Raw genomic sequence first — 12,582 nt, 5'->3', positions numbered from 1 at the left:
AGTTTAGGAAAATTAATGCTCCAGGGAAATAACATGTGACCAAAGGGAAAATGAAACCAGTAGAACCTTCTTTCCCCTTCCTTTCCTTGTATGGACTGTCCTGGAAAGGAATGCTTGCTTTGGATATCAAATATTGGCTGGGTTGATAACGAATGCTCATATAGGTTCTCCTTCCTTCCATGCTTTCTTCCCATTTTCCTTCACTCTGGTCACGTGGGATCATATTTGAAAATAAATTAGTAGCACTAATGCCTGTCTCTTAGGCTCTGTTTTTGGAAACTGGGCTAAGACATGTTTGTCCTTGACATTTACTGTAAAACTCTCTGGACATGATGTTTTCTTTTTGGGAAGATTTTGACTTCTGCTTAATTTTTTAAGGAGTTTTTGGACTATTTAGCTTTCAATTTCTTCTTGGGTTGGTTTTGGCCAATTATGTTTTCCTAGGAACTAGCCTATTGATCTAATAATTCAACTAATGTTTTTCACAATTCTTAGCAACAATCAAATTAATAGATACGAGTTTTGTTGAGTTTAGGTCTTCATCCCACAAATTTAAAAAAATTACCAATATGTGCTACTAGTTAACTGCTAGTAAGTTCTTGCCTTTGAGAAAGTGAATGTGCAAGCAGCAAATGAATATTAACTGAACAACTGAGAAGTGGCTGATTATGCCTATTTCCTCATAGACATGTGCACTTGTGAATGTGACTTTATAATCCAAGTCATATGTCACAGTGATATAATTTGTTTAGTAGTATATCTCATATTCAGTAAGATAAAATTAAAAATATCAACATTTTGGGCCAGGCCCATTGGTCTAGTCATTAAGTTCGGCATGCCCCACTTTGGCAGCCTGTGTTTGGTTCCTGGGCATGGACCTACATCACTCTTCTGTCAGTGGCCATGCTGTGATGGCAGCTCACATACAAAAAAGAGGGAGATTGGCAACAGGTATTAGCTCAGGGCGAATCTTCCTCAGAAAAGAGGAAGATTTGCAATATCTGTTAGCTCAGGGTGAATCTTAGCCAAAAAAAAAAAAATATATATATATATATATATGTATGTGTGTGTATATATATATGTGTATGTATGTATGTATCTATATATATCAATATTTCATGAAAATAGACTCATGGCCTCTAGAAGCCTTTGCCTCCTAAGAAGGATCAAGCACTACTGCCTTTGCTCTGATAGTGGCCAGGATTGGAACTAGCCATGTCTTCCACCTTCTTTACAAGTCCCTGCTTTGAATCTGGTACACTGGGGAGCAGTGACAACAGACACCTCCAGAGACTCTCAAATGACAAGGATGATAAGTTTATTTCACATGGGAAACTGTTTGGTTTTTCCCACCTCTAAAGCAAACATCCCCTTAAATAAACCGTCTTCCCTAAGTGGTGTTTGCATTTATTTTACTGTAACTTAGTTGGCTGCTACATATGATCAGTCAGATCCTTCTTGGTCATTGTTCTCATTACTGGACTGTTTCTCAAATTTATCTCCCTTGGTTAGTAGCTTACTAGCTAGTGACCAGCTTTGGAGAGGTTCACTGTCTGGCTTGCTACTATTTCTTATTTGGGATTTCCAGGCTGTTCTTTGCTATCTCCTTGTTTCTTATTAACTTCATATGTTTATTCATTCAATAAATCATTCATTTATTTAGCAAACATTTGGAAAGTGTCCCTGATGTGCAGACAGTGTGCTGGGCTGGAGATTCAGAATCAATAAGACAAACTTCCTACCTTTAAATCTTAAGAAGAAAACCCACACGATGTGCACTTCATCTCCATCAGCGATTATCATCTGCATGTTAGCATGGCTTGGGAGAGAATGTCTGTAATTTTGTTGTTGTTTTGTTTTTTAATGCCGATTCTTTCCTCCTACTTCAAATTTTTGGGTGGGCTCAGGGTCCACATTTTTTAAAGCTCCCCATGGACACGGATTTTAAGGAGTATCCTGGGCTGAGAGTCACTATGTGTTCCTCCATAAGAATTGTGAACATGTTGTTTCCCATCATCTACCTGCTGGGGAGTGGACAAGGCTTGTTGGAGGTAATTGATGCTCTAGCTGTCTCTTGGAGGATGCCTAGGAATTCTCCAGTTGGAAAATAATTTGGGCCCATTCCAGGCACAAGAACAGCCTGTGCAGACATGAGGAGATAGAGATATATCTGACTTGGAGAGCTTGGAAAGTGGTGACTCATACCATTTGCTTAAAATATCTTGTACACATGGGGAAGTGAACCCAGACAAGACTGAAGATCAAGCCTTGGCCAGATGAACAAGACTCCTGCATTCCTACCCTGAGGTGTTTGGATTTTGTCCCGGGGATGATGGGAGTCGTTAGAGGAATTTGAGCAATGGAGGAATGTTACAAGATCTGTGTTTCCTAGACTCTGTCTGGTGGCTGAGTAGGGGATTCTCTGGATGTGGCAAGCCGAGGGTCAGGCCAAACATGTTAGGAGGTTACTGCAACAATTAGGAGAGACTGCCACGGCTTTGCTCCCTTTTGCAACATACCCTGTGACACTCATATTTCCTTCATCTTATGTTTCCTGTTTTGTTAATTCCCTTCCACATGGTCTTCGGAAATTTGCCTTGCATTCTCTGATTCCCCTTCTGCTCATCACTTGGTTCGTTGTCTTTTACTCTTTGCTTTCCTGGAAACCCAAATGATTCTGATTGTGACACATCAGAACTGTTTGCAACATCACCTATCTGCTGTCACCTCGAGATCAGTGAATATGTAATTCAGTAATGGGCAGAAGGGTGTGCAGTCATTTTTGTGGTCAGGTCCATCTCTAGCATTTTTGCAACTACAGTGGAAGTGTGCTGGGAGGTGTGGAAGGAAACGTTTATGTGGAGTGAGGCTGACACAACCTGACAAGTTATTTCAGGAGGACCCTTGTAATCCAAGCAAACATGCCACTGGCACAACCATGCATTGGATTTATTTAATTGCTTGGGCAAGACTCTTCCCCACCCTGACTTTCTGTTCCACATTTGTAAAGTAGGAATTAAGGTAATCCCAGCACTGCTTATCTCACACAGTTGTCTTGAGGATCAATTAAGTGAGACACGAAAGATCTTCATAAGCTGCGTAGTGCAGTAGATGTTAGTGGTTAGTTTATCAGGATTGAGACACTCTGGGTGGAGTAGAATGTGAGTACCCATGAGGAAGTCCTCCTCCTCCTCTTCCCTTTGATGTAAAGTCTACAGAAGTGCTTCTACTTCAGAGCAGGGGGGCTTTCTGCCTGGTGCAATGTGTGTGGATAAGAAAGGACATCCCCTTGTGTCACCTCATGCCTCATCGATAGGCTTGCTAGGGTGTCTCACCTTGTCTCTGTGTACGGGCAGAGCACTGGTCACTACCCTCTCTGAAGGCCTGGGCTCTAGTGCTAGTCGTCCCACTAATTCTCTGTGGTCTTGGGCAAGCCTGAACCTGGTTAAAGTTAAGACCTTGGGCTCTAAAGCTAGACGTTCTAAATTTGAATCCAAGCTCTGCTATGAATTAGTGGTGAGAACTTGGATTCTCACTTCACCTTTCTGTGCCTCCGTTTGATTGTCAATAAAGTAGGGATCATAACAATACCTATCTCATGGGGTTGTTGGCTGGATTGAATCAGCGCATGGAAGCCAAGTACTCAGAACAGTAAATATTAGCTCTCACTGCCTTAGTTTATGTCTTGCTCTGTGTGTGTGTATGCATGTGTGTGTATGTGTGTGTGGTGTGCTGTGCCTCTTTCTCTGCAGTCTCAGTTGAGAAGTCACTCTAGAATTTAGAGCTCAGAGCTTAAATGGGTGGTTGTCTTCTCCCAGGTCTATCCTATTTCATCTTTGCTCTTCATCTTGCCCTCAGGGCACTTGGTTCTGGACTGGGCTGGGGGATCTGGGGGACCTTAAATGACAATAAGGAGAATAAAGAAGGAGGAAGGAGGCTTTAGAAAATGCTCAAGAGACAGAGATGTTGAGAGAGTCAAGCAGTGAAGGGATCCTGTGGTTGGGTTAAGGTCCTCTTAGGTTGATTCTGGTCAATTTCCTTCACAGACAGAGGAGGAAACAAGCCCAGGCATGTCCAAGTTCCCATATGTACAATGCCTCAAGTCCTGTTGATTCCGTTTTCTTCATATCTTTCAAAGGAGGAGAGGGTTTAAGGAAAGATGAAAGGTCCACTGTGTCCAATACTGCTACTTCATAGCACGTGTCCAGATTTATAACTCAATATTTATTTGTGTGGTTATTTGTGTAGTATGTCTCTCCATTGTGCCTTCATGAAGGCAAAGATCCTGACTCTTTCATATACAGGTTTGACCCATAGCTGAGAACAGCAGGCATAGAACCCAACCAACATACAATGACACTTGGGATAGGTGCCCCCTCCTCCAATGCCAAGAGGCAATGTCCATGGACCTGCCACTTTGCTCACCACTCCTCCAACAAGAACGAGGCCCACCTATCAATACAAAGATTCCACCTGCTTACCTCAAGCTGGCAAGGTCAATGTTTGTCCTACTGAGAAGTGTCAGGGCTTGAGAGCTGAGTTACAGACATTCAATCTTGCTTTCATGTTTTCCACACTCTAGATTGTGACCTGAGAAATTGGAATCTAATGCACAAATACTTCCAGAGCAACACTGCCTCCCCATACCAGGAACAATTCTCTTGGCCAGTGGAAATCAGGACAGGCTTCCCAGAAGAGGAGCCACTTGGGCTAAGAGTATAAAAGATGAGGAATATCAGACTGATGGTTCTCCTTGTATCACTGAGTCCCTGACAACCTCCAACTGTCTTGATATCTGAGCCTAATGCTTCCCTGAATGTTATTTGAGATTCACCATTGACTGATTGCCAATGAGAACAGGAAAGCAGAAAAGCCACTCTCTGTTGATGAGAACACTATATTTCTCATACCTGTATGATTACTTTAACTTGACTCTTCTATACTTATCTATTAATTTTTCTCTATCTTCAACCTGAATAATGTCTGGGTCTTATTTATATTTGTACCCTAAGCATTTAGAACTGAGTTTTGAAAGTACATGATGAGCCCATTAGTACACAAACAAGTAGATGTGAGACAGGGTATGTGGGGTGTTCTTCCACCACACAGTGTCTTCCTTCACACATGAAGCACAACTGTTATCTGAGTCTCTTCATGTTACGTGTTCCCTTCTGTTGAATAAAGGGGCACAAAGATCATGCCTATTATTACCCCTTGCAGAGCAAGGTCATTTGCATGAGTTAGAACATGGTGCTGGCTACATTTTAGTCCCAAACAACGACTAGCCTATCACCCTTGGGATAGATCCCAACCAGCTGGACCAGGCCCTGAGGTGACTAGGGCAGGTAGATGGTCATATTATTCTTAGTTACTAAATCACTGTCTCTGAGTATGCATTTTGGAGGAAGATGAACACGTATTAGTTTCCACGAGGTTTTGTTTCCAAGAAAGATAAGACAGACTTTGCTTTTAGGTGAGAGAATTAAGTTGTCAATAGTTATCAGATGACACTCTAGTCTTTCCTTGTTTGGATGTATTCTGTGTCCCTCTCTGGTTGCAAGCATAGAGGAGAGATCCTACCCAACAATGCCCTTAATATCTTCCTGACTTGCATCTGTGTTTGTTCCTGCTGAGATGAGGTGGAATCTCTGTTCTGGAAGATCCATGGGATAGCTATTGTGAGGGTCTCCATGGAGATAGGCACCGGAATTTTAAACAGTTTGCTCTTTAAGCCTTGGGTCTGACTAGTTCCTGAAGTGGCCCTTACCTGGAAATGGCAAACACCGGATATTGGTGTTTCAGGGCAGCAGCAGCCTTTTCAGTCTCCCTTCCTTTTAGCTTATTTATTCTATGTTGTGATCAATTGCTGTTGGGAAGCCACTTGCTGTCACTGAGCCTCAGTTTCTACATCTGTAAACTGGGATGGTAGCATGACCCTATGTACCTGTGCCCAGAGAAGGCACAAAAAGGGGGCAGAAGCATATTGGAATTCCTGAGACTTTCTTTCTTTCTTTTTAATTTTTTTAAATTGATGTAATAATAGTTTATAACATTGTGAGATTCCAGTTGTACATTATTAATTGTCAGTCCCTATATAAACATATCCCTTCACCCCTCATGCCCACCCTCCATCTCCCTTGTCCCTGGTAACTACCAAATTATTATCTCTGTCTATGTGTTAGTGTATAGTCCACATAAGAGTGAAGTCATACAGTGTTTGCCTTTCTCTGTCTTGCTCATTTCACTTAACATAATACCCTCCTGGGCCATCCATGTTGTTGCAAATGGGACAATTTTGTCTTTTATTTTTTACGGCTGAGTAGTATTCCATTGTACATATATACCACATCTTCTTTATCCAATCATCTGTCGATGGACATTTGGGTTGCTCCACTTCTTGGCTATAGTGAATAATGCTGCAATAAACATAGGGATGCATAAGCCTCTTTGGCTTGTTGATTTCAAATTCCTTGGATAAATACCCAGAAGTGGGTTAGCTGATCATAAGGTATTTCTATTTTTAATTTTTTGTGGAATCTCCACACTGTTTTCCATAGAGGCTGCACCAGTTTGCATTCCAACTAGCAGTGAATGAGCGTTCCCTTTTCTCCACAACATCTCCAACATTTGTTATTTTTTGTCTTGTTGATTATAGCCATTCTCACTGTTGTAAGTTGATATCTTAGTGTTGTTTTGATTTGCATTTTCCTGATGGTTAGTGATGAACATCTCTTCATATCCCTATTGGCCATCTGTATATCTTCCTTGGAGAAATGTCTGTTCAAATCCTCTGCCCATTTTTTTGATCGGGTTGATTGTTTTTTTGTTGTTCAGTTGTGTGATTTATTTATATATTAAGGAGATTAACCCCTTGTCGGATATATGATTAGCAAATATTTTCTCCCAACTGGTGGGTTGTATTTTCAGTTTGATCTTGGTTTCCTTTGCTTTGCAGAAGCTCTTTAGTTTGATGAGGTCCCACTTGTTTATTTTTTCTTTTGTTTACCTTATCCAGGTAGACGTGGAATTCGAAAAGATCCCTCTAAGACCGATGTCAAAGAGCATTCTGCCTATATTTTCTTTTAGGAGTTTTATAGTTTCAGGTCTTACCTTCAAGTCTTTGATCTATTTTAAGTTCTGTGTATGGCAAAAGATAACGGTCTACTTCCATTTTTTGCATGTGGCTGTCCAGTTTCTCCAGCACCATTTATTGAAGAGACTTTTCTTTCTCCATTGTATGTTATTAGCTCTTTTGTTGAAGATTAGGCTGTCCATATATACGTGGTTTTATTCCTGGACTTTCAGTTCTGTTCCATTGATCTGTATGTCTTTTTTTGTACCAGTACCATGCTGTTTTGATTATTACAGCTTTGTAGTATATTTTGAAGTCAGGGATTGTGATGCCTCCAGCTTTGTTCTTTTGTTTCAGGATTGCTTTACCTATTTGGGGTCTTTTGTTGCCCCATATGAATTTTAGTATTCTTTGTTCTATTTCTGTGAAGAATGTCATTGGGATTCGGATTGGGATTGCATTGAATCTGTAGATTGCATTAGGTAGTATGGACATTTTAACTATGTTTATTCTTCCAATCCATGTGCATGGGATATCTTTCCGTTTCTCTATGTCATCATTGATTTCTTTCAATAATGTCCTACAGTTTTCATTGTATAGGTCTTACACTCCTTGGTTAAATTTATTCCTAGATATTTTATTCTTTTTGGTTCAATTGTAAATGGGATTGTATTGTTGAGTTCTCTTTCTGTTAGTTCGTTGTTAGAGTATAGACATGCAACTGATTTTTGTAAGTTGCTTTTGTACCCTGCAACTTTGCTGTAGCTGTTGATTGTTTCTAACTATTTCCCAATGACTTCTTTAGGGTTTTCTATATATAAATTCGCATCACTTGCAAACAGCAAGAGTTTCACTTGATTGCCTATTTGGATTACTTTTATTCCTTTTTCTTGCCTAATTTCTCTGGCCAGAACCTCCAGTAATATGATGAATAAGAGTAGCAAGAGTGGGCACCCTTGTCTTGTTCCTGTTCTCAGAGGGATGGTTTTCAGTTTTGCCTTGTTGAGTATGATGTTGGCTATGGGTTTGTCACATATGGCCTTTATTATGTTGAGGTACTTTCCTTCTATATCTATTTTGTTGAGAGTTTTTATCATAAATGGATGTTGGATCTTGTCAAATGCTTTCTCTGCATCTATTGAGACAATCATGTGGTTTTTATTCCTCATTTGGTTAATGTGGTGTATCACATTGATTGATTTGTGGATGTTGAACCATTCCTGTGTCCCTGGTATAAATCCTACTTGATCATGGTGTATGATCTTTTTAATGTATTGCTGTATTCAGTTTGCCTATATTTTGCTGAGGATTTTTGCATCTATGTTCATCAGCGATATTGTCCTGTAATATTCCTTCCTTGTATTGTCCTTGTCTTGTTTTGGTATCAGAGTGATGTTGGCCTCGTAGAATGTGTTAGGAAGAGTTACATCTTCCTCTATTTTTTGGAATAGTTTAAGAAGGATAGGTTTTAAATCTTCTTTGAATGTTTAATAAAATTCTCCAGAGAAGCCATCTGGTCCTGGGCTTTTATTTTTGGGGAGGCTTTTGATTACTGTTTCAGTCTCTTTACTTGTGATTGGTCTGTTCAGATTCTTTATTTTGTCTTTTTTTTTTTTTTGGTGCGGAAGATTAGCCCTGAGCTAACATTCGTGCTAATCCTCCTCTTTTTGCTGAGGAAGACCGGCTCTAAGCTAACATCTATTGCCAATCCTCCTCCTTTTTTTCCCCAAAGCCCCAGTAGATAGTTGTATGTCATAGTTGCACATTCTTCTAGTTGCTGTATGTGGGGCACGGCCTCAGTGTGGCCGGAGCAGCAGTGCGTCGGTGTGTGCCCAGAATCTGAACCCAGGCTGCCAGTAGTGGAGTGCACGCACTTAACCACTAAGCCACAGGGCCAGCCCCTCTCTATTTCTTCTTGATTCAGTTTTGTGAGGTTGTATGAGTCTAAGAACTTATCCTTGTATTTTAGATTGTCCAATTTGTTGGCATATAGTGTTTCATAGTATTCTCTTATAATCCTTTGTATTTCTGTGGTATCTGTTGTGATTTCTCCTTTTTCATGTCTTATTATTTGTTTGAGCCTTCTCTCTTTTTTCCTTGGTGAGTCTGGCTAAGTGTTTGTCAATTTTGTTTATCTTCTTGAAGAACCAGCTTTTTGTTTCATTGATCCTTTCTACTGTTTTTTTAGTTTCAATTTTGTTTATTTCTGCTCTAATTTTTATTATTTCCCTCCTTCTGCTGACTTTGGGTTTTGTTTTTTCTTCTTTTTCTAATTCTGTTAGGAGTAGTATGATGACTTATTTGCGATTTTTCTTGTTTGTTAAAGTAGGCCTGTGTTGCTATGAATTTCTCTCTCAGGACCACTTTTGCTGCATCCCATATGATTTGGTATGATGCATTTTCATTTGTCACCAGATATTCTTTGATTTCTTCTTTAATTTCTTCAATGATCTATTGGTTGTTCAGTAGCATGTTGTTTAATCTCCACATCTTTCTCACTTTCCCAGATTTTTTCTTATAGTTGATTTCTAGTTATATGGCATTATGGTCAGCAAAGTTGCTTGTTATGATTTCAATCTTCTTAAGTTTATAAAGGTTTGCCTTGTTTCCCAAAATATGGTCTATCCTTGAGAATGTTCCTTGTATGTTTGAGAAGAATGTGTAATCCGCTGTGTTTGGATGGAGTGCTCTATATATATCTATTAAGTCCATCTGGTCTAGTTTTTCATTTAAGTCCACTATTTCCTTATTGACTTTCTCTCTGGATGATCTATCTATTGATGTAAGTGGAGTGTTAAGGTCTCCTACTATTTTTGTGTTGTTGTTGATATCTCCTCTTAGGTTTGTTAATAGTTGCTATATGTACTTTGGTGTTCCTGTGTCGGGTGCATATATGTTTATAGATGACATGACTTTTGGTGGAGTGTCCCTTTCATCATTATATACTGCCCCTCTTTGTCTCTCATTACCATTTTTATCTTGAAGTCTACGTTGTCTGACACAAGTATGGCAACACCTGCTTTATTTTGTTTGCCATTAGCTTGCAGTATCATCTTCCATCCCTTCACTCTAAGCCTGTGTTTGTGTTTATATCTGAGATGTGTTTCCTGGAGGCAGTAAATTGTTAGGTCTTGTTTTTTAATCCATACAGCTACTCTGTGTCTTTTGATTGGGGAATTCAATCCATTTACATTTAGAGTGTTTATTCATATATAAGGGCTTAATGCTGCCATTTTATAGCTTGTTTTTCAGTTGTAATGTATTTGCCTTGTTTCTTGTCTTGTGTATTTTTGACTTGTAATTCAGTTTGGTGGCTCTCTAGGATGGTTTTCTCAGTTTTCTATTTTTTTATCATTTGTGTCTTTCTTCTGATTTTTTTTCTACTGGTTACTGTATGGTTTGTATAAAAGATCTTGTAGATGAGATAGTTCACTCCCTGATAGCCTCTTGTTCTCTTAGTCTAAGTACATTTCATCCCTTTCCTCTTCCCTTTCTAAGTTGTTGTTATCACAACTTACTCCATTATGTGTTGTGAATTTGTTGTTAAAATGAAGTGATGATATTTATTTTTGATGTTTTCCTTCCCTTTATGTTTAGAGTTATAATTGAGTGTTTGCTAATCTGTTCTGATAGAGAGTTGTAATTTTCTGATTTTCTCAGCCTATTTATCCCTGTGCTTTGTAAACCCTTTCTTTCTTTCTTTTTTTTTTTTTTCCAGGTATGAGGTTCTTCTTGATCAAATCTTGTAGGAGGGTCTTGTGCCAATGAACTCCCTCAGCTTTTGTTTATCTTGGAATGTTTTTATTTCTCCACCATATCTGAAGGATATTTTTGCTGGATATAGTATTCTTGGCTGAAAGTTTTTTCTTTCAAAATTTTGAATATATCATTCCATTCTCTCCTAGCCTGTAAGGCTTCTGTTGAAAAATCTGCTGAAAGCTGGATAGGGCTTCCTTTGTAGCTTATTTTCTTTTGTCTTGCTGCTCTTAATATTTTTTCTTTGTCATTGACTTTTGCCATCTTTATTACCGTATGTCCTGGAGAAAGTATTTTTACATTGATTTAATTAGGAGTTCTGTTGGCTTCTTTTACATGTAATTCTAGTTCCTTCTCCAGGGTTGGGACGTTCTCGGTTATCATTTCTTTCAACAAGCTCTCTGATTCTTTTCCCCTCACTTCTCCCTCTATAATCCTTACGTTGTATTTCCTAATTGAATTGGATATTTCTTGGAGAATTTCTTCACTTCTTTTTAGCCTAAGTTCTCTCTCCTCCTCGATGTGAAGCATTTCTGTGTTTCTATCCTCCAGATTGCTAATACTATCCTCCATATTGTCAGCTCTGTTGTTTAAGGACTCCAGATTTTTCTTCATCTCATCCATTGTGGTTTTCATCTCAACAATTCTGTTTGGTCTTTCTTTATAGTTTTGATCTCTTTTGTGAAGAATTCCCTCTGTTCAGTAATTTGATTCCTGATTTCATTGAACTATCTTTCAGAATTCTCTTGTAGCTCGTTGAGTTTTCTTATGATGGCTGTCTTGAATTCTTTGTCATTAAGATTGTAGATTACCGTGCCTTCAGGATTGATTTATGGGTGTTTGTCTTTTTCTTCTTCTCTGGAGTATTAATATATTTCTTTATACCATTTGACAGAGTGGATTTGTACTGGTGTGTTGTGATAGTTCCCAGATGCAGGTTCAACCTGCCACCACTTGGGGGGTGTGGTCAGGGGCTGTGTAATCTGAGTCTGCAGCCATGATCTCTGTCAGCTGTGCCTGTCCGAGCCAGGGTCACTCCTTGGCATCGCAGCAGTCCTGTGGGGTCTCCCACAGAATAAGGAAGTAGTCACACTGGGGGTTTAAGGCTGCTGTCACCTGCTGCCACAGTTCCAGGGACTTTCTACATTACTTTTCCAGGGGATCATCTTCCAGCTTCCCGTGTCTGTCCTTTGTTAGTATTCCAGCTTGCAGCCATTTCTTTCCTTAATTACCTCTCTGTAGGGCTCCATTATCCCACAGAATCCAGAGGTAATCCATATTCTGAGCACCGTCTTGTGTCTCTCTCCCTCCAGTGGGATGCTGCTCATGAAGAAGTGGACTGTATGTCATCTAGCCCACAGCCTGCAGGATACCTACACATAATATTAACCCACCTACCCTGGGGTCAATGCATGAATGAGTAGATGCATTCATGCAGTACACTTTCCAGTGGCAGCTATGGATCTTACCAGGTGCCTCCTTGAGAAAGCCTTAAGCCAAAGGTGACAAAGTGTGATGGTATAAATTTAAGGTTGCATGACAAGGTACCAAGTAAATAAAAGGAGGCCATGAGCTAGTTTAACAATGAGATGTCCACCTACTCAGGCCAGTGACAGGCAGCCCTGGGGACTTTCGGGTCAGAGAGTTGGAAAGAGTTGGTGAGGGGAGAGTATCACTTTCTGCAGAAGGGCTGAAGGTGAGAAAGAATAAAGAGAGAAGGAACTACACACACACGGGTTAAATGTGTCTGTTTC

Source organism: Diceros bicornis, chromosome 26, assembly GCF_020826845.1.
Source record: "Diceros bicornis minor isolate mBicDic1 chromosome 26, mDicBic1.mat.cur, whole genome shotgun sequence".
In the NCBI taxonomy this organism is placed as follows: domain Eukaryota; kingdom Metazoa; phylum Chordata; class Mammalia; order Perissodactyla; family Rhinocerotidae; genus Diceros; species Diceros bicornis.
This window is presented reverse-complemented; position numbering follows the sequence as displayed.